Source organism: Eschrichtius robustus, chromosome 16 (assembly GCF_028021215.1).
Source record: "Eschrichtius robustus isolate mEscRob2 chromosome 16, mEscRob2.pri, whole genome shotgun sequence".
Taxonomy (NCBI): Eukaryota; Metazoa; Chordata; class Mammalia; order Artiodactyla; family Eschrichtiidae; genus Eschrichtius; species Eschrichtius robustus.
In genome coordinates this window covers 75,292,191-75,316,916 of record NC_090839.1, presented here as the reverse complement: position 1 = coordinate 75,316,916, position 24,726 = coordinate 75,292,191, and positions in this window count along the sequence as shown.

Here is a 24,726-nt window from a genome sequence, read left to right as displayed (position 1 = left end):
TAAAATTTGTGCGCTAACCCGATACCAGAACATGTCCCAGAGCCCAGCTCCCTCTCCCCCTCCTGCTGGCCCCCAGCCCAGTCCAACCCATGGATTTCTTGTTGGCTTTGCTTGGGGGTCATCAGATAGGACCCTTCCCCCACCCTCCATCCTTTTCCAGGCCTCTTCATGCCTGTCTGACTGCTTTAATACTGGACTTTAATGCTTCTCAGCCTCAATATGGTGATATAATTATTACCACATGTTATGTGGGTTTTATAAGCTTGAATTAAATGTCACTTGGCTGAAAGCAGAAGATGGGAGAAATCTGGTTTCCATCACCAAGTTCGTGTGAGGCTGCTGGAAGGCTGTTGTCTTTTGGAGACTGTGTGGGGATTCTGAGGAAAATGATCTTTCCTCTGAACAAGCCACGGAGAGGGAAGAGGCGCCTGCAGGCCTTATTTTGGCCCTAAGTGACCAGTCAGAGGAGGTAGATTTCAATCCATTTCAAGAGTCTGTGGTTGAGGGCTTCCCTGGTGGCGCAGTGGTTGAGAGTCTGCCTGCCGATACAGGGGACACGGGTTCGAGCCCTGGTCTGGGAAGATCCCACATGCCACGGAGCAACTGGGCCCGTGAGCCACAATTACTGAACCTGCGCGTCTGGAGCCTGTGCTCCGCAACAAGAGAGGCTGTGATAGTGACAGGCCCGCGCACCGCGATGAAGAGTGGCCCCCGCTCGCCGCAGCTGGAGAAAGCCCTCGCACAGAAACGAAGACCCAACACAGCCAAAAATAAATAAATAAATTAATTAATTAAAAAAAAAAAAAAAAAAAAAAGAGTCTGTGGTTGATGGGTTGGATATGCTTCATGGACTCTTCTTGGCCCTCTGCACCCTCACCCACCCCATCACTCCACCGCATTGTGCTCTGATACTACTTCCCAGCTGTGTGACTGTGGGCAACTAATTTGACTTTTTTTGTGCTTCAGTTTCCCCAACTGTAAAATTGGGATAATAATACATCTACTTGCAATGAAGGTTTTATGAGATTACCCACCTAAATCCAACACAAAGAATTGATCCATAGTCATGGTCATGGTAATAGTAATTGTACTGGCACTGACACTCATGCTACTAATTATAACAATAACTAGTGGGTTTAGGGGCTGATGACTCAATAGCCCTGTGGCCATTCTAAACAGCTTGAGTGAGTTAAAAATGGTCATTTCCACTGTTTCTGTGGTTCTCACAGGCAGGCAGCTGCTTTTCTTGAAGGGGGCTTGGAAGAGGCAGTGCAGAGATTTGGGTTTGATTCCTGGTTCTGCTACTTACTAGCTGTGTGACCTTGGGCAAGTCCCTTAACCTCTCTGTGCCTCAGAAGTTGTAAAATGGGGGTGATCAAATGACAGCCTCATAGAGCTGTGGTGTTGATGAAATACCCAAGTGCTTGGCACAAGGTCAGTGTGTGATTAGTGTTTTTTGTTGTTATTATTGTTAATCAGTCAACCAAACAAATGTGTCCCTGTTTCCAGTGGTTTCTAAGTGGATTCAGGCATGTTGAAATGTGCCAGGAACGCTGGTGGGGGTGGGTCCCCCATTTGTGTTTACATGAGGCCTGAGACATCTGGAGAGCAAATTCCCCTCCTCGGGAGCAGCAAGAAGCAGGGCCTGCACTAGGGCGAGGCAAAGGTGGCACCCACGGCATCCAGTTTAAGGAGACCCTCACTCCCAGGTGCTGGTCCCACACTTCCACGAGCCTGAGAGTAAGCGCCTCCTTAAATTTTGCATCCTGAGCCCTATACTTGTCTCACCTCTCCTGATCCTGGTAAGAAGCCAGACTGGTCCAGCTGCTCCAGTGGTCAGAGCAAGGCCAGGATGCTGAGCCCAGAGTTTCATCATCAGATCTTGTAGCAGCCACTAACAAGAGCAAAAAAAAAAAAAAAGAGAGAGAGACATTACTACAGTGATGTAGTGGACATTTGTCTTGCTCTGTGATTTCTTTTGAACACCTTTGGGAAATTGTGTTTCTTTGTAGCCCTGCCTCCTCAAGATAGAAGTCAAGGGGTGCCATCTGGCAGCCCCCCTTGCAACCTGGGTGTGGACCATGGTCTCAGGATAGCGGGAGGAAGGTCCTGGCAGGGGTGCCATGGGTCCAGCTCCAGCAGCATGAGGGGTCTCTGTAGGGTCTTTGCTAAAATCTCTTTGCAGTGTCATCTGAGGACTCTCCCTGGCTTGGTGGGCTTAATTCTCTAGCTTTTCTGGAGACTCAGTGAATGTTGCTGATAAATGTCTTTATTTCCTCAACCAACTAGAGTGGAGCCTGTTGCAGGCACCCAAAAGCCCTGACGGTACAGAACTTCATGGAAGTCGTGGGCTGGAAAGGCCTGGAGCTGGGAGGAGGGCAGGCATCAACGTGCTTTTTCTTGTGCCTCTCCTCTCTGTTTCTCTCTGGCCCCGAGCACGGATGAGGTTTCTCAGATTTTTCATTCATTTTTGCAAGTTCCAGACCTCACAGAAAATAGACCCAATGTCTCTTGGTCTCAGCATTGAATTTTTGGGAGAAATTCATCTGATTGGCCCAGCTTGGGTCAGCTGCCCTGTCCCGTTGCTGTGTCCAGGGAGTGGGGTTACACGGAACAAACGCTCTTGCTGGACCCGCTCCCTTTGGCAGCTCTCGGGAAGGAGACTTTGTTGGGAGCTGTGCACTTATCGCCAAGGATCTAACTGTAGTCAAGAAGTTTCTATGGCTGGAGCGAAAGAGGCCACTGAGACTTTTTGGGGGCCCCGCCCTGTGGGGTTGGATGGCTGTAACTCAAAACAGAAAGCTCTTTCATTCTGGAACACACTGGGGCCCAAGGGGCTCAGACGGGAGGCTGCTGTAACAGTGAATTAACAAAAAAATCCATTTGCCTCCCCTGCTTCCCCCTCCCCGCCACAGGGCACAGAGCAGTGACATCTGGAGGGCTGGGGATGGTGGGGACATTGGCGCCTGGCAAGGCAGCAGCTAGGCTGGGCTCAGATCTATTTGTGAGTGTCTTGGGTAATCCCATAAATACTGCTGATGGAAAAACAGGACTCTGGAGGCCAAAATTCTTGTCAAAGCAGGTAAATCCGAGTCACTGCCGTTAATAAGGCAGGTGGGCCTGGGGACCCCCAGGTTAGACGGTCATTAGCTCAGCACCTGCCACGTGCCAGGCATGGAAGGGAGATGCCTGCGCTCCCAGGCACCAGCACCCCTCCCCACCCCGTGCAGCCATTTCTCTTTATGTGCAGAAATATATGCAGAATTCAAAGTGAGGGGAACGGAGGACCTTGGGTTGGTTTTACAGAAACAAAGTGAGATGTAATGTTTCATAGAATCTAGACTTTCTGGGGGAGAAAATACAACACTGTTATGAAGAAGAGGCTTAACTTGTGGGAGCTCATAACACGCCCATATGGAGACGGCCCGTCCATATGTGAATCCATACAGGTGTGACGAGAAGCACCTGCCCCTTTCCCTTCCCACCTGGGGTCCTACCTGCTGGAATGGGAGAGTGTGGAGATGTCTCCTCACAGCAGCTGCCCCAGCCTTGTCTTCCGTCCTATTCTCTGCCTGCCAGGCCCCCTCTTCTGTCTCTGGGTCTCCAAGTCAACAGCTGCTTTCTCCTGCCTCTGAATGTTTAACTCAGCTGAGCCTTTTCCCTGCCTTTGTTCAACTGGAACATTCCTATCATTCTTCCAGACCCCTCCTCAAGCTTCCTCTCTGCACGAGACACTGTGGGTTGCCTTCCCAACATCCACTCCCCCTTCTGATAACAGAACTCATATATATATATATCAATAAGGTGCTCCCGACCTCCCTTGCAGGAGGCCAGTCCTGTGACGCAGGCATTGCTCCCCTCTCCAGTGTTGACCACAGAAGCATGATCACAATCTCAGTGACGTCCCCTGCAGATCCGTAGTTGCGATGTGATGGTGTTTGGCCAGGATCTGGGATCCTCCAACACCCTGCCTCTCAACCGGCAGATGGAATGATGATTTTGGAATCAGACAACCTGCTTTCATATGTGGCTTCTGCATAACATAATCGTTGGGTGACCTTGGGCTGAGCCTCAGTTTCCTCTTCTTGCACTGGGAACAATGCTGGCTTCTCAGGCTGTTGGGAGGGCTGGTCCAGCGTGTAAACTCCACGAAGATGATACGCCCACATTATAGGATGGGCACACAGTAGGTGCTTAACATATTGGGATTGAGTGGATGAGAGGGCAGGGCTCAGCAGAATGACTGGTCAGGAAATCTTATCTAAAAAGCTGAATGGCCACGCAGGCCACCGCTGGGCTACAGGCTCCTGTGGGGGACACGGGGAGGGTGGGGGAGGGGAAGAAAGGGTTAAGTGTTGGGGTCCCTCCCCCAGCATTAGAGCAGATCGGCTCTGATCAGATTTATGCAAGGGATTCATTCCTGAAGCCATGCATTATTCAAGACTAAATTTCCCAGAGGGATAAATGCAAAGCAAGATCTGCATTATTTCAAAATCTGAACATACGGCAAGTCTTTATTAATATTTTTAAATCGCCCGTTTTCCAAGTCACATAATGCAAATATGCATAAAATGGGACGTGCTGTTTCAGGGATCTGGACAAGATTCGGTGCGCAGGAAGTTTTCTGAGGGTTAAACAGTTGATACCCTATTCCTGGCCTCCCAAATGTGTGGGCGGGGGGGCTGTAACTGGAGGGGAGGCTAATCACAATCATTTGATATTAAAAGCCATTAAAGTACCGACGTCAAAGAATGATTAACTTCAACAAAATTAGAGCTGATTCAAAGTGATTCCTAGGGAGCAGTGTGAATTACTGAAAAATTAATTGGTGTCTTTTTTCCTCAGCTGCTTTAGGTTCATCAGAAAGGAATGAGAGGAATGTTTCTTCCCATTTCCCCAGGACCCGCTGCAAAATCAGAGGTTCCACACCCCCTGAGAGCAGAAGTGCAGAAGGCAGAGAGCTGGCTGAAAACACAGATTCCTGGGCCCCAGTTCTGGGGTGGGCCCAGGACTCCGCATTTTTCACAGGCACTTCAGGAGACTCTGATGTGGGTAGTAAGAACCCTGGGTGTCTGAGGCTCCCTGGAGCGGAATTTAGCTGGCTCATGTGGGATGCAGAGGTGCAAGGGGCTGGTGCTTGGAGGGGAAAGAGGTATTTTGGCCTCTGGGACTGGGTGTGAAGACGCTGAGTTTCTGAAGGTGGTGGCCCTTGCAAAGGGCCCTCCAGGTGGTAGGTCCTCGGTGGGGTGGCTCCATGAGGGCTGTGGAAGCTGGACTCTCAGTCCTGCAATCTTGGGAATGTGGTCCCTGGGGCCCGAAACAGGCCTGCATCAGTGAAGAGAGCCCTTGATGGGCAACTGTCACCCATCCCAAAGAGCAGTTGTTGGCGGGGGCAACGTCAGTAGCAAACATTTCAATCGTTCACTAGTGCCAGGTCTCATTGTATTAAATACACTAAGTTATAGGTCTCATTATTACTCCCATTTTACAGATGAGGACACTGAGGCACAACTTGCCCAAGGTCACACAGCCAGTGAAAGGGAGAACTGGGATTTAAATAGAGGCAGTAAGCCATTGAGTCTATTCTTAGTCCCTGTGCTGTACAGCCACAAGCAGTAACTGAGGGGATGATGATCACAAGAGCTGAAAACTGAATCCTTTCTAATTATTTTGGATCAAACCTTGGAATCCTTGTATGATCCACAGAAAGGAGAAGACTCCAGAAACTGACTACTATTGAATTTATTATCTAACTAATGGGGGTCTGACTTGATTCAGAAATCTAAAGAAATGGGACATATCTTCTATTTCAGGAGTTATAGAACAATTCATACCTATGGCCCCAATAAGAATGTCACAATCATGTGCTTGCCTTTTTGATATGCTTGCTTTCTTAAGTTTTTGAATAGCTTCTATATTGTGTTTACATAGTTCAAAATCAAAGTAATATAAAAAGATACTTACAAAAAAGCATCACTCTTTCTTGTCTCTGTTCATTGTATTTTCTCTCTCCTTAGATGGCCACATTTATTATTTTTGTGTGTCTTTCCCTAGCACTTCTTTTTTTTTAAAAATTTTTTTCTATTTCTTTATTTTATTTATTTATTCTTTGAGGCTGTATTGGATCTTCGTTGCTGTGAGCGCGCTTTCTCTAGTTGTGGCGGCGGGGGTTACTCTTCGTTGTGGTGCACGGGCTTCTCATTGCAGTGGCTTCTCTTGTTGCGGAGCACAGGCTCTAGGTATGTGGGCTTCAGTAGTTACAGCACACGGGCTCAGTAGTTGTGGCTTGCGGGCTCTAGAGTGCAGCCTCAGTAGTTGTGGCACATGGGCTTAGTTGCTCCGTGGCATGTAGGATCTTCCCGGACCAGGGCACGAACCCGTGTCCCCTGTATTGGCAAGCAGATTCTTAACCACTGCGCCACCAGGGAAGCCCCCCTAGCACTTCCTTATGCAAATACAAGCAATTGTGTGTGTGTGTCTCATTCCTTTATTACACAAAAGGTAGCAAACTATATATACTGTTTTATATCTTGCTTTTTTCCACTTACCAGTATATTCTGCAGCTCTTTTGATAGAGACAGCTTCCTTATTATTATTATATATTTTTACAGCTGCATAGTGGGGTGTGCTGGAATCAGTAAAACTGATTGTTAAACTGTCAGAAATTTTGTGAGCTGGTTGTCGCCATATTGGTAGCTTGAAATGGGCCTTGGAGGAAGTATTTGCTCAACAGAAGTGGGAAACCTCTACCAATCAGGGCTTCCCCTCTCAGAGGACTGGATGTTATGAACATGTATGGTACTCCACCCATTGGATGGCTGTACTAAGGCTTAGTTAACTAGTCTCCTATAGATGGATACTTGAGTTATGTCAAATATTAAAAAAAAAAAAATGGTGCTTCACTGAATCACAGCTCTCTGTCCAGAGAGGGAAAGAACGGGGATATTATGGCAGCCACGAGATGGAAATTGTACATAAGCCCCACCCTTTCCACTCAGTGTGATCTTGGACCAGCTGCATCAGGGTGTCCAGGAGCTGGTTAGAAATGCTGACTCTCAGGCCCTGCCCCAGAACTCCTGAGTCAGGGTCTGCAGTTTAACAAAAAGCCCAGGTGGTTCACAGGCACCCAAATGTTTGAGAAGCTTCCCTGGAAAATCTTTCTATGCCACAGCCCAAGGGGCTTGTGGGAGCCCCTGGGAGCCTCAACTAACCCATCTCCATCCTAAAAGTAGGAAGCATCAGCCGCTCTTTCTATAAGGTCTTACATCACTCAGGTGAGGAGAGACCACCTTAAGGCACAGTAGTGGCAAAAGGAAGCATCTGCCCGAGTGCTTCTGTAGAAGTGGTCTGTATGACCCACCAGGCCATCCCAGGGTGGCCATCCTTAAAAAGACAGAGGAGACCCCAGGTTACCTCTTACCACGCCAGCCCTGGGACCAGTGCTTTCAAGAGTAAGAATTGAGAGAAGATGGAGAAGGAGGTGTGTGCGTGCACGTGCCTGTGTGTGTGATGTGGGGCCTTGGCCTGATACATTAATGGGAGGAGGGAGAGGAAAGGGGACCCTTGAGAGCCCCCTTGTGGCCGATGCAAGTGGTGAATGAACCCCGGTGCCCAGGCTGGGTGCTAACAAGGAAAGGAAGAGTAAATAATTGCCGGGTAGTAGGTGGACTGCAGATTTGGAGAAAGAGACCACTGCCTGCACACACACACACGTGTGCACACCTGCTACAAGGGACCGATTTCTTTAGCCAAGGCTGCACGAGGCGGTCCCCAGAGCGGGGGCATCTTCTCTTGATTTCTCATGCCCTCCCCTGGTTCCCTCCATGAGACCAGTTCCTGTGTCCCTCTCCACACAGGATGGTTCCTTTAAGGGCTGAGGAGGCAGCAGAGTTCTGCTGTGATGCAGACCTTCCATGGCTGGACCGACAGCTGGGGAGAAATCCCCCAACCACCTGGGCACCCTGTTAAAGGGCTGTTTACACCTTCAGGCTCTGGCTTTGGAGCCAGGCTCACTGGCAGTGAGGCCGCATCCTCACCCAGGGGCAGAAAGCAGAGCCAGGGCTCAGGATCTCCTGAACAGTGTGTCCACCTCCACCTGCCCAGGATGCAGGGGGTCCACCCCTCTGCAGTAATAGTGGTTCCCATGTATTGAGAGCTTAGTAGGTGCCAGGAACTGCCCTCACTTGATCTGATTTAACTCTCACAACAAACCTGTCTAATGTGTGTACTGAATACTCAGTAAATACTGGTTGAATGAACGGATTAGCCCTTTGAATTGGATCTTATTATTCCCCTAGTGGCTCTCTGACTTTGTTTCCTACCAATCTCTTGCTCACTCTGTTCCAGACACACTGGCCTCCTTCCTGCCTCAGGGCCTTTGCATTTTTGTTCCTCTGCCCAGATGCTCTTCACCCAATATCCATGTGGCTGGCTCCCTGCCCTCCTTCAGGCTTTACTCCAATTGCTCCCTCTCAGCGGGGCCTTCCCCCAAACACCTTATTTAAAATTACAACACCACCTCCCTCCTTCCCCTACCTTATTTTCCCCCAAACATGAATTACCTTCTCCCAGTCTATACATATTGCTTCCTGATTGTGTTCATTGTTTGTCTGGTCCACTAGGATCTACATTCCTTCAGGCAAGGATTTCTGTCCGACTGGTGCATTGCTGTGTCCCAGGTACCAGCTCAGACTAGGTGCCCAGTACATATTTACTGACTGTGTGAAAGAATGGATGAGTTCCCTTCTTACAGAGGAGGAACTTGAGGCTTTGGAAAATGAGCTAATCACTGTCCAAGTCCACACGGCAAGTAGTTGGCAGAAGTGGGATTCAAGTCCAGGCTGGCTCCAAATTGGAATGTAGGGCTTGATCCTGGAGGAAGTGCTGGACGGTTTTTTTTTTTTTTTTAAAATATATTTTCTTAACCATATTTGCTTATTTATTTATTTATTTATTTATTTTTAATTTATGGCTGTGTTGGGTCTTTGTTTCTGTGCGAGGGCTTTCTCTAGTTGTGGCAAGTGGGGGCCACTCTTCATCGCGGTGCGCGGGCCTCTCACTATCGTGGCCTCTCTTGTTGCGGAGCACAGACTCCAGACGCGCAGGCTCAGTAGTTGTGGCTCACGGGCCTAGTTGCTCCGCGGCATGTGGGATCTTCCCAGACCAGGGCTCGAACCCGTGTCCCCTGCACTGGCAGGCAGATTCTCAACCACTGCGCCACCAGGGAAGCCCCCACGGACGGGTCTTTTTAGGTGGGTTATGAGGCAAGTTGAGGTGTAGGGGAGGAAGAAAATACTTTCTTCCTCTACCCATCTTAGATTCATTGTCTGGGGCCCTGTGAATTAGACCCACAAGAGATAAACAAACAGAAGTTTATTAACATGTATGTCTAGCATACTCATGGGAGTATCCAGTGCTGAGTAACTCAAAGCAGTGGTCAGGATTTGGGCTTACATAGCATCTTAACAAAGGCACAATATAGTGCTAGAGTGACATGAGAAGGAAAAGGACTTTGAGTTTCTAGGGCAGCAAACTGTGGGAAGGTAACTCTATGGGGAAACTAATGGAAGATGAGAGCTAGTTAGTAAGGTTTGTTGTGTAGATTCCTCTAGTGTCATCTCCATGCTGATAAGATTCTAGAGTTGTCTCCAGTGATTAACTTCTCTCCTTCCCGGTAGAGAGGAGGGACACCTTTACAGATTTATGTCCTGCTTTTAGGCAAATAGGAGAAGGATGGAGAGATTTTCTTGTATCTTTTTTTTTTTCAGTTGCCTTCAGCTCAAAAGAATCCTTAGGCCAAAATGGCATATTTTGGGGTGGCATATTCTGCCACCCTTCAGAGGCAAAGGGTTTTAGTGGCTGAATGTTGCAACTTGCATACAAGCAAGTTCAAAGAAGCTCCAGCCAGCCTGCCAGGTAACAGCAGGTAGCCTCAGGTGGCTGCAGGTAATGAGAAGATGCTTTGGGATGGAGGCCTGCCCTGTACATTATCTATGCTGTTTTTTTTGCTTCAAGGGACAATTGGTCCCTAATAGCAGATGTGCACGTGTCTGTGTGTGTGTGTGTGTGCGTGTGCGTGTTAGCCAGTTTGTGGGGATGTCTGCATATACAGCCACCTGTCTGAGAACCCCTTCCCATGTGGACCCTGTGGGCTGTACAAAGGAACCCTGGGAGTGAGCTCCGGGCTTTGTCCACACCAGGGCAATTATGTGGGTAATTGTGCCAGTGTGCCCATTAGCTGACATAATCAGGGAGTGAATTAACTTCAGCTTTTCTGGCTGTATTTTAAAGGCATTATTTAAACGCTCTTTTTTTTTGAGCCTATGCACTCTTCAGAAATTAAATTTAGACTGTGATTTTATTACCCTTTTTATTTAATTTATCCAAACGGTTGCATTCAAGCTGTGAACCAGCTGTTGACTTTGAAAAAACATTGTTCAATTTGAAGGGAGCATTTTAAAACTTAATGTAATGGCTGTAAGTAATCACTACAGCAATTACAAACCCCAGCACTGTGCGTCATAAGGGGCACAGGGGGTTTGGAAGAATGCTCAGGTGGGCAGAGGGATGGCTGGGGCAAGAGGCAGGGATGCAGATTTGGGGGAGGGGGAGGGGGAGGTGGGAGGGTGGTACGCAGGGACCTGCAGACCACACAAGCCTGCCTCTCCTCCCTGGGCTAGCTGGGGCCTGGGCACGTGGATCTGCTCAGCCCCTCGCTCCTGCTGGCCTCTCCCCAGCCACTTCATCCCAAGTGAGGGACGTGTGTGCTCTGTCCCCTGCTCCTTGCCAAGGACAGAGGAACATACGAGGTTCCGAGGTCGGACGGAGTTCAGGGGCTCAAGCTGGACATAACCTTTTCGTTAGTTCCTTTCTGCCTTTCTATTTATTCATCTACTCATTTATTCAATCACTGTGGGAGGTTGCAACAAAAACGGGCACAAATTCTTCCTATCCCTGTATCCAGTCCCTTTGTGATGCACTTCTTTCACTAAGAAGTGAAGTCTACTCCAAATCGCGGATTTGAGTTTAGTTATGGGATGGCCTTTGGCCAATGGGATGTTAGCAAATGCGGTGCCAGCTGATGTTAGTCCCCTCGTGCTGCCCTGAGACTCCACGTGGAACAGCCCGGGCTAGCCTGCTGGATGAGCAGAGACGACGTGGAACACGGCTGAGCCGCCCAGCTGATGGTAACCAGCCTGCTAACACGTGGGTGAACCCCCTCCGACCACCCAGCTCCAATGAGCCAGCCCAGCAAATCTACTGAATCCATGAGCTAAATACAGTGACTGTTGTTTTGAGCCACTACATTTAGGGGTGGTTCTCTATGCAGTAAACGTAAACCGAAACAATCACTCAGCAATCATTTCACTGGTGCCTAATCTTTGCCAGGCATTGCACTCAGCCTTGGTGATGTATAGCCCGGTGGTGGGCGTGAGATTTGGCCAATCAGAACACGCCATTCCTCGTTTTCTGCTATTAGTTATTATCAACCAAGCAAGGGGGAAAGCTCTGGGCTGAGGCTGGCTTTCTACCTCCTAGCAACGAGCACTCTGGGCGATTTAGGTAGCTGTCCTCTGTCCTCCCAGGACATATGTCTTTGCTGAAGCGACAATGTGGCCAAACTGACTTACCATGTACGTGGGTTATGATCTTCTATTCTCTGGCCTCAGTTTCCTTATATTTAAATCGGAGGATTTCAGAAAGGCAAATGGTTTTAAATTATGTGCTTCCTATGACCGATTGGTAATGTCTGCCTGGAACCATGAATGGAGATCTCACCACATCCAGGCTTATCAGGAAGAAGTGTCATGATGGATTAGTGATGTCTGCAATGTATGTGAGGTGGGAGGATGGAGTGTATCTGCCGACCTAGACCAGTAGTCTCTTAGGCGTCTCTTGGGAGTACTAAGATTCAGTCACTGGGCGGATTTCTGACCTGACAAGTCTACATACCAGCTTTCATGTTGTGGGTGCTTCAGAGTGGAGCTCGGGGTGGGGAATGAATATTACTCATCTTCGTATTCTCAGGACCTAGCGAGGAGTTTCACTCCTCAAATGGCCTGGAGGAAACACCGTAGACTCTGTGGTCAGAGAAACCTGGCGTTCTATCCCAGAGCTGCTATTTCCCAGCCGTGTGTCTGTGCAGTGGTAATCACCAGTGCTGTTTGTCAAGGATTCTGGAGCTCCCATTTTGGGGGAACTAGATAGTGTGGTTGTAGGATCATGTGATTAGCTCTGACCAACGGGTTATGAGCAGAAGTGAGATCCCTCAGAAACGTTTCTTTCCTTCTTCCATGATGACCAACAAAAATGTTCCAGATGTGCTGAGCCATCAACCTGGACCCCAGAGTGAAGGCTGGTCTCCCTGGGAAGCTGAGTCTGAGATGGAGATTAGCACACATGCAGTTTACCAGGTGATGCGCCTGGGATCCACACTCATGGATGAAGGGAGGAGAGCAAGAGCGCTGAAGCTGGGGTGGTCCTTCAGAGATGTCCCAAGTTGGGGCAATGGTCTGAGCTTTTATACCTTCATATCAATCACTCATTGAACGTAAGTTACCCCCAGGAACTTTTGTCTTTCCTGGTCATAAAATATTTATAAAGGTATACTTTAGGGAATATAGTGAATATAAAATTTAGGATCACAATATGAAGCGATTTCAATCCTCTCAAAAAGTCAGCCTAGTCCTCAATGCTCTGCAGATGTGAAGCCACTGGGGAGACTCACTGAAAGCAGTTAGACTAGTACAGAGGAGGCTTTTCATGAACATTTATAACTAGATCATCTGAACACCTCTTTTAAGTGCAAAATCACACCACATTACACTAATGCAGCAACCATGCATTCATACTGTTTTCATTCGTAGTCAAATTGCATAGAACAACAGAAAAAAGCACAGTGGAGCTCACAAAATGGGCTAAAAAATGAACCTGTGCTTGCAAAACATACACCAGGAAGGGAATGCAACCTTGGATGAGATGGAGCTCTTCAGCTGAGAGCAATTCCTGCAGAGAGATCACAGCTGCGGGCTGAGGACAGCGCTTCCAGCAGCTGGAGAACAGCAGTGGTGTGCTGGAGCCAGCTTCTTTTTTTTGGGGGGAGCGCCACATGGCATGTGGACTCTTAGTTCCCCCACCAGGGATTGACCCCGTGCCCCCTGCAATGGAAACGTGGAGTTCTAACCACTGGACCACCAGGGAATCCCCAAGGGACCAGCTTCTAGCAGCCTGTGAGAACCGATTATTAAATGTTCAGGAATTTGGCGAGCCAGTTGTTAAACATAGTCACCATTAAAAATTAAATTACATAAGTGTATACATACATTTTATTAAAAACAAAGGTAATAAATACTCAGAACTCATCGCTTCCTAATTGTTTTACTACATTTAATTTTACCTAAGCTCTTGAGCTGATTTACATCATTGTATGGTGGAAATACTACACAGTGCGTGCCATCACACAACTCCAGCTCTGCATTCAGTGACCTCGGCAGCTTGAAATCCATCCTAGTGGGAGTATTTATTATACCACAGAAATTGGCAAATGCTGCAAATCAGGGCTTTATTCTTTGTTTGGCTGATTGTCTAGACTGGAGAAAGTGATGGAAAAAAGGCAGACTAAACTAAATGTCACCGGTAGCTGTTACATTGTGAATAGTAAAACAAAAAAGTCAAATAATAGTTGAATTGCAACTATAGGTGGCTGTGGATGTATGAGTTCGATAAAGATCAATAAAAGCATTCTGTGAGAATTATTGGGCTATATGGAATTTACAATAAAAAGTATTACATATTTTATTATCATATATAAACAGTACACTATACATACTTCATATCAGCAAAATTTGTAATAAGTGTGTGTATTTATATCTTTTCTCCCAGAGAATTATTATTAAACATTTACCAACACATCACTGGGGACTAGGTCCTTCATCCTCTAAGGGGCGATCTTGGGGATGAAGCACGGTGTCCATGAAAGAAGGTGACGTGGAGCAGAGTTGCTGCCATGCCTTGCTGGACGTGCAGCTTGAGAAAGAGATAGTTTACTGCTCTCCGATGTTTTGTGACTGGGGTTTTGGGGATTGTTTTTTACACAGCATGACCTAGCCTACACTGACTGATATACTTGGGTAAGGCACTTAATTCTCTGCACTGTAGTTTAGTTTCTTCACAATAATACCTCGTTGTAGGATTTCAGAGAGAACCAGAGGTGAGGTCTGTATTACCTTTGCCATCCAGTAGGCACTTCTGGATAATGCTTTTTATTGATAGTAGTGTCTTTATAAATGATTATTTATCTGATTTAAAATGTGCTTGAGCCAATTCATACGAGTCATCTTTGGATAGGTGGGACGAGGGCACAGCTTTCTGTCTCTCTGCTTCTCTTGGTATCTGTCTCCACCCTCTCGACCCCTCTTGGTGTCTTTCTCTGCATTTGTGTCTGACTCCATCACCATCTAGGGGACAGAACCAAAGGCCACCAGTCCCAGCTGGGAAGGCGGCACTTCAGGGGTCCAGGAGTGTTAACTGCCCAGTAACTGTTGCTGCAGCTGCTTTGTCCCCAGGTCTTCTGAGTGGAGTAAAATGCCACCCCAAGAAACAGTGGCAGAGGAGGGCCAGCCATAAAGATTAATGTCCCGAAATAGCTTGGAGGCAGTGGCGGTCGGCAGGAAGAACAACTATAACATAAAATAAAAACGGATGGATGATCACTACAAAGCCTGGCTGGACCTCACATAGCCTCCAGCAGCTAAGGCAGAGGAGGGGGTGGAGCGTAGACCTCAGCCCAGAACCCCTGGGGGGCAGCCTGGCTCCCTGGGTAATTCTACTGTGCGGCCAGGATTGAGGGCTTCTGATTCTGAGGCCAACTTCACACCAAGCAATTATTGAACACCAGCTGGGTGTCCTACCATTCAACTCAATTCTGACACTGTCTATCTGGAGATAGCATCAGATCCCACAGGGGAAGGGTTCAGTCCTACAAGATGCCCCACCGCAGACACCAATCGCAATCCAGGTTGTCACCTGTGCTTCTGACTGGCCATAAGCCAGAGGTTCCCAAGACCCCCTCCTTAGGTTCGATTAATTTGCTGGACCTCTTACAGAACTCAGAGAAACATTTTACTTATTAGGTTGCTGGTTTATTGTAAAAGGATGTAACTCAACAACAGCCAGATGGAAGAGATGTGCAGGGCAAATCATGAGGAAGGGGCTGCAGAACTTCCATGCTTTCTGAACGCACCGCTCTCTCCAAATCTCCGTGTGTTCACCAACCCGGAAGCTCTCCGAATCCAGTCTTTTTGGGTTTTTATGGAGGCTTCACTATGTAAGCATGATTGATTAAATCATTGGCCATTGGGGATTGATCCAACTTCCAGCCCCTCTCCCTTCCCCGAAGGTCAGGAGGTGGGACTGAACGGTCCAACCCTCCAATCACGAGGTTGGTTCTCCTGACAACCAGCCCCCATTCTTGGGTGGTCTTCATTATCTCATTAACATAAACTCAGGTGTGGTCAAAAGGGGTTTGTTATAAATATCAAGATACTTTTATTGCTCTTATCACCTAGGAAATTCCAAGGGTTTTAGGAGCTCTGTGCCAGAAACAGGGACAAAAGTCAAATATATATATCTCTTATTATAAATCACAATATCACAGGATTCCTAATCATTTTAGATGGTACACGGATCGCCTTTGAACTGCACTGGATTGTTCAACAGGAATAACATGTCTCAGAGGCGATTGTGAGGATTAAACGTGATGCATTTAATAACTTATTAAAGGTCCGTCAGACGGGGACTCATTAAATAAATTATGGTTATCCATAGCTATTTATAATTACGAGACAGATTTACACATGTTGTTATGGCATATTCGCCAATAAATATTAAGAGGAAAAAGCAAGATGGTGCGAGTCTTGATGGTGTGTCTCCCTCTGGAGGGGGGAGGAGAAGCTGGGGCAGCTGGCTGCTTGTATATTCGTGACTCTCTCTAGAAGGGATACCCCTGAAACTGTTCCAGTGATCACCTGTGGGGATCGAAAATGGGGACCGGTTGACTGAATTAGGTGGGAAAATTACCTTTTGACTCTGTGCCCTCTGATACTGCTTCAACTGATTACCATTTATATCTCGTACTTCTCCCTTTATTTGTTAATAGCAGAGAAAAAAAAAATCCCTGGGAGATTTGGATACCCGACCAGGTTTTGGAACCACCACCACCGTCCAAGACACCAGCCCAGTCAAGTGCAATGTCAGTATTGAGTCTGTGAAGATCCCAGGTGACCTAGAAGTTATTTATGAGGTAGTGGGGCTGGGTCCCCGTAAGAGGACCCCAAACCACTATGGAGAGGAATGACACGGATAAACGGCAGAGGTCAAGGCTTTCAGAGAGATTGGTTGCACACCAGAAGGACAGAAGGAACCTGACAATGCAAGTGTCGAATTTTTCGGGCTCATTCTGCATGGCAAGGACTGCAGTGGGTTGTTAAGACACAGGAGGCTTGAGAGTTTCCCTACTGAGTTCTGCCTTGTTTTTTTCCAATTCTGTCAACTATTAGGTCTCCCCAGTGTTATCATTGGGCCCCCGAGACCCTAACGTGTCAGAACTCCCCTTCACAGACCCTACAGCTGTGCGGATGCGGATCCAGGTGGGTCCCTTGGTGCCCAGAGGCCCCTGGTATTTGGGTGCCCTGATCTTAGGCCGGCTGCGGTGGCAGTGGAGTTGGGATTGCTTGAGGCCAGGGGCTCGGGGACAGTTATGTCTTCATGACCCCTTTTATGGGCCAGGCTCTGCTCCCCTTGACTCCTTCGTCCTGACTTTGGGGGTCAGTCTTTCCATCTTCCTGTCCTGACCCTTCCCGAGACTCCATTCCTTCAGAAAGCCCTTTCCCCATTCTCCAAGGGAGTTGCATCTGAGAACTTCCACGTTGCCTCACTCAAAACAGCCTCCTGAGCCTCTGGGAGAAATGGTGCAGAAGATTCAGGATTGGCATTCAGGCCCCAGGACATTGGGCCAAAACCTGCCCTCAAGAATTAAGGTAGTTAGTTCCCTGGTGGCCAAGTGGTTAGGATTCTGGGCTTTCAGTGCTGTGGCCTGGGTTCAATTCCTGGTTGGGGGAACTGAGATCTCACAAGCCATGTGGCATGGCCAAAAGAAAAAAAAAGGCATTTATATAAACAACAAGGTCCTACTGTATAGCACAGGGAACTATATTCAATATCCTGTGATAAACCATAATGAAAAAGAATGTATATATATGTATAACTGAGTCACTTTGCTGTACAGCAGTAATTAATACAACATTGTAAATCAACTATGCTTCAATTAAAAGAAAAGAATCAGGGAAGTATTCTGGGGGACAGTGAAACTATCTGGCCTTGTCTTGTTGTATGCATAGCTGGCCTCAGGGTAGGGCATCGTGTTCTGTGTTGGGGAGTTTGCCTGTCTTGTCAAAGGCACCTGGTATGGGTGGTGTCCTCAAGGCATGGCTGACCCCATTTCCTCATCAGGAGAACCTGAGTAACGCCACCACTTACAGAGCTGTGAGTGAAAACGCACAACAGAGCATCTGGCCGCCCATAGATGATGGGGCAAGTGTTCGTTGCATCTGGATGTGGGCGGGTCCTAGCAGGAGAGGGCGTGTCCCTGAGCTGCAGACCTCGCAGGGACTCCACCCTGGCACACACAGTCTGTTTCTTCTCCAAACATCTTGACCTGGGCAGACGTCTGGGCTGAGGTGGGCCCTGCCGGGATTGGAGAAACAATGACTGAACTCGTGGGGGCTGCAGGGAGAACAACCCTTGCTGGGGACTGGCTGTACCAGGGTGGGTGCTGGGGACCTGTATGGGTTCTTGGATAACTGAAACCCTTGTGGGCCCTTTGTAGCACCAAATGCCTAGAGAGTCAGCCAGGTGGCTCTTTGGAGGCTTAAAAGACAGAGACAATGGACAAACCTTTTGGATGCTGAAGGTCACTGCAACACCACTCAGTCTGATCCCTCCATCTTCCTTTGCCCTTTTCTTCTGGCCACAAATTCTGGGTCATCCTCCTTTGGGTATGCAATCTAGGGTCTTGCTGACCTCATGAAAACCCTGTAAGAATTTATGGAGGCATACAGAAAGCCCTAGAAAAGAAAAACTGGGAGCTAGTCTTGGCCCTTTCGTGGACTCAGTGGTCAGAGTGGGCCACTGATAACTGATTTTCTCCCTTCTGGTTCCTTCAAGCTCCATGACCTTCAGGCCCCCTCAAAACTCATGGGTGTGAATAAATTCCCAAGTAGGAAAACCGGCATCCAAACATATCCCCATAATTGTGTAGACCTGATCTAGAAAGATGAGTCTGGAAGAGCTCAGGGCAGAACCTCATTTAATATGGACCCTATAGTTTTACTTTTTCTGAAGTTTTGGAGTCAGGGACAAGTTGAGCAACTTCCCCCAAGCAGCCACAGAGAGAGTAAAATCTCAGTCTCACCCAGCAGGAACCACCTCATTTGCATGCATCAGAAACAATTTTTGTGAATTTAATTAATCACAGTTTACATGCTAATAACCCTTGAAATATTTTTATGGGTAAATAATGGATATTCCCTGCTGTGGGGGGAATCGTTGGCTCCAGTGCTCACTTACAGTTTATTTCCCATTGAGTGATCACAGCATGAGAGTGATACCTACCATCGTGATGGGAGAAGAGAGGTGTGATTTTTGTTTCATGGATGAGGCCGGGAGAAGGTAGGATCTTCCCTAGTAGGTGCTTGGTGTCAAGATGGGGCAGCTGGAGGGGCCAATGCTGAATGTGGCCACCTTTACTTCTAGGTTTTCTGGTTATAACATCTTGATTATAATTCTATTATAGTCATCATCATCATAATCCCTGCTGCCACTACCACTACCACTATGACCATGATCTCCTCTTTAACCAGTTTTATCACCATCACCACCACCATCACCTCCATCATCACCATTATCATCAGCACCACCGTCACCTCCATCATCACCATTATCACTCCTTAAACCAGTTTTATCAATACCACACCATCACCACTGTCACATCCCCACTTCTATCATCTCCATCATCACTATCATCATCACAGTCACCACCCCATCATCACCAGAGCCTTCAACACCCCCGTCAGTATCAGCATCATTACTACCATAAGCACACCATCTCAACATTCATTACCTTTCTGTACCCTGGGGATGCTATTCCCTCCCTTCCTTGGATCCTGCTTCTCCTCTTTCCCTCTCCACACATCCTCACCCTTCCACATCTAATCAATCACTAAATCTGATTGATTCTCCCTCCTGCATACCTCTTCAAGTTGTGTCCTCATCTTTCCTTATATTTCTTCAGTCTAGGTCCTCATAATTTCTCAGCTGATCTCCTGCAAAAATGGTCTCCCTATTTCTATCCAATGTAGTGCCAGATTATCTTTCTAATATGGAAATCTGACTTCTGTGATTAAAACTTTTTCTCATTGCCTCATTGTCACCAGCGATACTTCAACTCTACTATATAAACTGTTTTTATGGAGAACATTCTATGGACCCCACACCAACGTGGGGCATAAATAAGAGAGAGTGCTTGTATCTTTCTGATCAATTGCTTCAGCAGCACTCACCTGCCTTATTGGTAGGACACTTATCACTGTTCTCTTAAGTTTCTTTCCTTGCCTCCACCCCTCTCTGGAATGCTCTCTGAACCTCAAAGAATTTCTTAGTTCACAAGGGGATCTGTCTTCCTCCAACCCAGACAAAGCAAGAGCAGGAGTCTGGTCGGTCCACTGCTGCAGCTGCTTCTTCTTACCAAAGGGGTCACTGTTGAAGATAAATTCTGCACAGTCTTGTGGATGATTTGTTCTGTGGTTACACTGGGTTTCCGGGTACCTGTCAAGAGAAGGTGTTCTGACTCCTTCAGTGCTATGCTTGGCCAAGGCCCCAGGGGTACATCTCTATGGTCAGTGTTGTCACTTCACATACACAGTCACTCTTTGGGTAAAAGCTGGACCCAGGGGCACTGGTTTGGAGTCAGTTCATAATTATTACCTCATGCTTCCCCTCTGACCTAATTATTAGACAATTAGCTATTATTCGACTCATTCAAACCTCAAAGCTCTTGTTACATCTTGAAAGAAGTCCACTTGAAGGGCAACTTGCTTTGTACCTATCCTTACGCTGCAGGCTACCCTCAGTGATGACAAAATGCCTTCTATTCCTAGTCATGCTATCTGTAACTGACAGCTGCTTTAAGTAAAGTTGAGGGAGGAACCCATGGGTTTGATGTTCTTCAGGACGGTCCTATTATCCTCCTGACAGTGGAGCATAGAGTACCCTCTGCAATGCTCACACATCTTTTCTTTCTTTTTTTTAAAATTTATTTTTGGCTGCGTTGGGTCTTTGTTGATGCGGGTGGGCTTCTCATTGTGGTGGCTTCTGTTGTTGCGGAGCACGGGCCCTGGGGCATGTGAGCTTCAGTAGCTGTGGCATGTGGGCTCAGTAGTTGTGGCTCACAGGGTCTAGGTGCATGGACTTCAGTAGTTGTGGTGCACGGGCTTAGTTGCTCCGTGGCATGTGGGATCTTCCCGGACCAGGGATCAAACCCATGTCCCCTGCGTTGGTAGGTGGATTCTTACCCACTGGGCCACCAGGGAATTCCTGCTCACACATCTTTAAACATGGTCTAGAGATGATGTAGGAAGAGTACAGGATTGGAAACAGACAGAAATCATTCGTATCTGTGGTGGAAATCAGCTGCATTTGCCTGCCCAGCATCCCATTGCTTCTTCAACTCTCACAGAACCTCAATTTTCTTTTCAGGAATCACCCTTCCCCCCACTGTCAGTCCCTGTGGTTTGGGCAAGACTGGTCTTACCTCTGTTCTCAAGGGGTGGGACTCTGACTGAGGCCTGGCCAATCACAGGACTGAAACTCGCCAGCTACAGTGATTGGTTCAGGGATCAGCCATGACTCAGGTAGGACCAATGAAAGCCTGACCTGAGATTTTTGCTAGAACGATGGGAAGAGAAGCACTGCCTTTCTGTTGAGAATGCTAAGCTGGTAGGATATAGGCTTGAAGCTGTTGGGATTCTATCTTAGCCACCAGGTGGAGAAAGCCTGACTGAGAATGAAGTCAACTCTGCAGGGAGCAGAGCCAAGAGATAGAGATGGAGAGATTCTTGAAGATTTTGAGTACCTAGATCTAACTGTACCTGAAGCTAACATTACTGATGGTCTTTTCATGAGCCAGAACATACTCATTTTCCAGTTAGGTCCATCTGAGTTGGGCTGAGTTTTGGTTACTTGTCATAATATAGCTTACTAATTCATCTTCTGAGAACCAGTTTAAGAGGAGTCTCACTAGTGAAAGACATTAAGACAGACAGGCAAACAGGCAGATAGATGATCTATCATAATTAGAAACTTCTTTTCACCTCTTTACAGGACAGAGCCGCACCATCCCTCCTTGCTGTTTGCTTTGCTTGTGTCTGATGCAGCCAGGGCAGGGCGCCAGTACCAGGCAGGCTGCAGATATTACAAAACGTCTGGGGAAAACGGTATTGTTCCCAATTTATGTTTTTGCTTCCCCTCCTGTCTCCTGCCTTTTTGCTTTTATTTAGGGCTGTGTTCAGTGTTGTAATTATTTTTTAAATTGGTAACGTCTGTGTCTCGGGTGCGTGGCTTCCCTCTGTTGCTGGGCCTGGCGCTGTAAATAAACCCTGGTACTTTGGCTGGGAGGCGCCTGCTGAAATATTGCCCTAAATAAATAAAAGGCAAATTAGATATTGGAAAATAACTTTAAATTACATTTGAATTCTTGAGGAATTACATCTTACATCTGCGTTTAGGACAAATGAATTCACCATGAATAATATGTCTGGAGTGAGTGCCAATGGAGGATAGCAGTGTGGGGCACTGGGAGGAGGGAGAATAGGATTAGGTCTTTCCGAGGATAGTGAGGCTTAAAAGAGATGGGGCTTCTTAAGGGATGGTCATGGCAATGGGTGTGTGTGCGTATACATCCTAGGAAACCTTGGATATGCCCGCTGCATCTTCCAGAGAGGTGGGGCTCCTCCAAAGGAAAGTTGCCAGGTTGGTTAACTGGGCTAACTTCCTTGTGGATGGAAGGGGACGCTGACATCACTATGTCCCTACTATGTACTGGGTACCTCACAAACATGGAGGCAGTGTAGTCACCAGCTTTGGGGACAGGAACCTGGGTACAGATGCTGGTTTTGTCACTAGCACTGTTGACCAGCAGATAGACACTTGACATCAGGAGACTTCAGTCCCCTGGCTTGTTGCTGAGGAATTGGGGGCAGGGAGGGTTATATGTCTTAACAGCAGGGGCTTTGGCACCAATCTGACTTGGGTTCAATCCCTGTTCTGACACTTCCTAGTGCCTTTGGGCAAGTCACTTACCTTGCCAAACCTGCTTCTTCATCTGTAAAATGGAGTTCATAACAGTAGTAACTTGTCTCTCAGAGTTGCTGGAAGGATTAAGTGTGATAATAAATATTACTTGTTGAGCATAACTTCACTCATAGAATGGTAATATTATTCGCTCTTGTTATCTCACAACAGCCTTGTATAATTAGATGTTAAAACTGAGGTTTCAATTAGGCACCAAGATAAGACAGATTAGCAATTTCAAAGTGAGGTGCCAATTCTCTGTATGCAGACGTTCAAATAAAATAGTTGGAAACATGTACCTCAACTCTCAATCCCCTTTTACCTACTTCAGAAATAGAAAAGAACTGAAAATGAAGAGGAAGGCAAACAATTTGTGAGGAAGATATCGTTACAAAAAGCTATCCTGAGAGGCTTATTCTTTCCCTGTCTTAAGGAGTAAAAGATGCTGCTCTCTTCATTGTAAAGCTAGAGATAGGTGTGTGGAGTACAACAGTAAGACTGGTATGTGGAGAGTATTAGTCAGGATAGGACAGTCTTTGATGCAGTAACAAATAAACCCAGAAGTCTCAGTGGCTTAATCAAACTAAGATTTATTTCCTGCTCAGGTTGAAGTCTGATGCTGTTCTCTTCCATCTCATAGCAGTGCTGTCTGGAATACATGGCCCTCAAGGGAGGAGAGCTAGAGGGTGGAAGTCTCTGAGGTTCTTAACCACCTCAGTCCAGAAGGGACACATGGCAATCCTGTTCACTTCATTGGCCAGAACTTGTCACATGGCTTTAATCCAACTGCAAAGGAGTCTGGGAAACATAGGAACACCTGGATATTTGGTGGGTACTACCATTTCCTAGGAGCTCTTCCTCTAGGAGAGCTTGAAGGGGTTTAGCCTGCACTCCCAGAGTGTTTCAGGGCAAAGGATGTGTGGCTGTTTCCAATGGACTAGCCAAGTGGGGGAGACCTGACACGGGATCATTGTGGGTCCCATCTGACAGGAGCTCCTGGAAGAAGGAGGTGAATGCATTGGGCTGAGGAAAGACCACTTGTGATAAAGATGCATCCACTCAAGTACAGGGAAACTTCAGCTGGTGAGGCTCCAGGAGGGAACCCCAAAGCACTAAGTCCCCTATGAAAGCATCAGTATTAGACATCTGCCCAGTCTAGAAGGGGCAAGGCCAGCTTGCACAGTAGGGGTTCAAGAATACCTTTCCTGCCCCCTTACCCTCCTCCCTCTCCGAGCACCAGCCCCAGAAGGGAGAAGTCTCTCCATGTCAGGCAGGGCAGGCAGAGTGGAGGCAGAGAGAAGCCAGTCACGTTCCCTGTCCCATGGCTAACCTCCACCCAGACATAGTCTTGACCTGGGAGAACCTCAGGACTTGATGGTTAAACCAAGCTCAGAGTTGGACGAATAATTTGGTCTGGACACTCTACTTATTGAATTGAAACTATTTTATTCTTTCAGCAAATGTTTATTGACCACTGTTCTAGGTGCTGGGTTACATCCATGAACAGAGCAGCAATGACTGGTCTTGTGGGGCTGCAAATCTAGTGTTGCTTCCTTGGAGAAGGACAGTCATGGTCACAAGAGCCACGGGACCTGGGGTAGTTTTCAACCAGGCCAGGGGAAGATACCTCCTACTGAATGAAGTTTAAAGCCATGAAGACAACCATTGCACTTGTCAGGAGAGCATTAGTCTCCCAGGTTTACAGATGAGAGAACTGAAATTGCCCAAGGTCACACAGCTAGAAAGTGGCAGAAGCAGAATGTCCAACTCAGGCCTCTCTGACTCCAAAACGCTTCCTCTTTCCATGGTATAACCTAACTACCTCCTGAAGCCTTCTTCCTTTTTCCAAGAGTCTCACTCACCATGCTATAAAAGCTCGTCCCACCCTGCCATCCTACAGCCCTTGAAGATGGGTGCAGAGCAAGAGGCAAAATCTGGAAGGTCTAAGACTGCTCTTTCCTTGGAAGCTCAGAGACCCAGAGCTTCCTTTCCCCACCCCCATCATAAACACCTACGACCTGAGGACAGAGGACCACGTGAGTCAATGGAACACAGATAGCCATCTGGGTGACATGTCCTGTGAGGTCCTGTTCCCTCGCCCCATTCTGGACCAGAGGAGCCCATAGCTGGCAGGGGTCATGAGAGGTGCAGGATGGCTGCTTTTTACTCTCCTTACTTAGTGCCTGTCACTGTTCTAAGCACAAGTATTAAATCATTTGACCCTCAGAACAACCCAATGAGGCAGGTCCTATTTCTAAATTGCTTTACAGAAGAAGAAGCTGAAGCACAGAGAGGGGAAGTTACCGGCCTAGGGCTGCATGG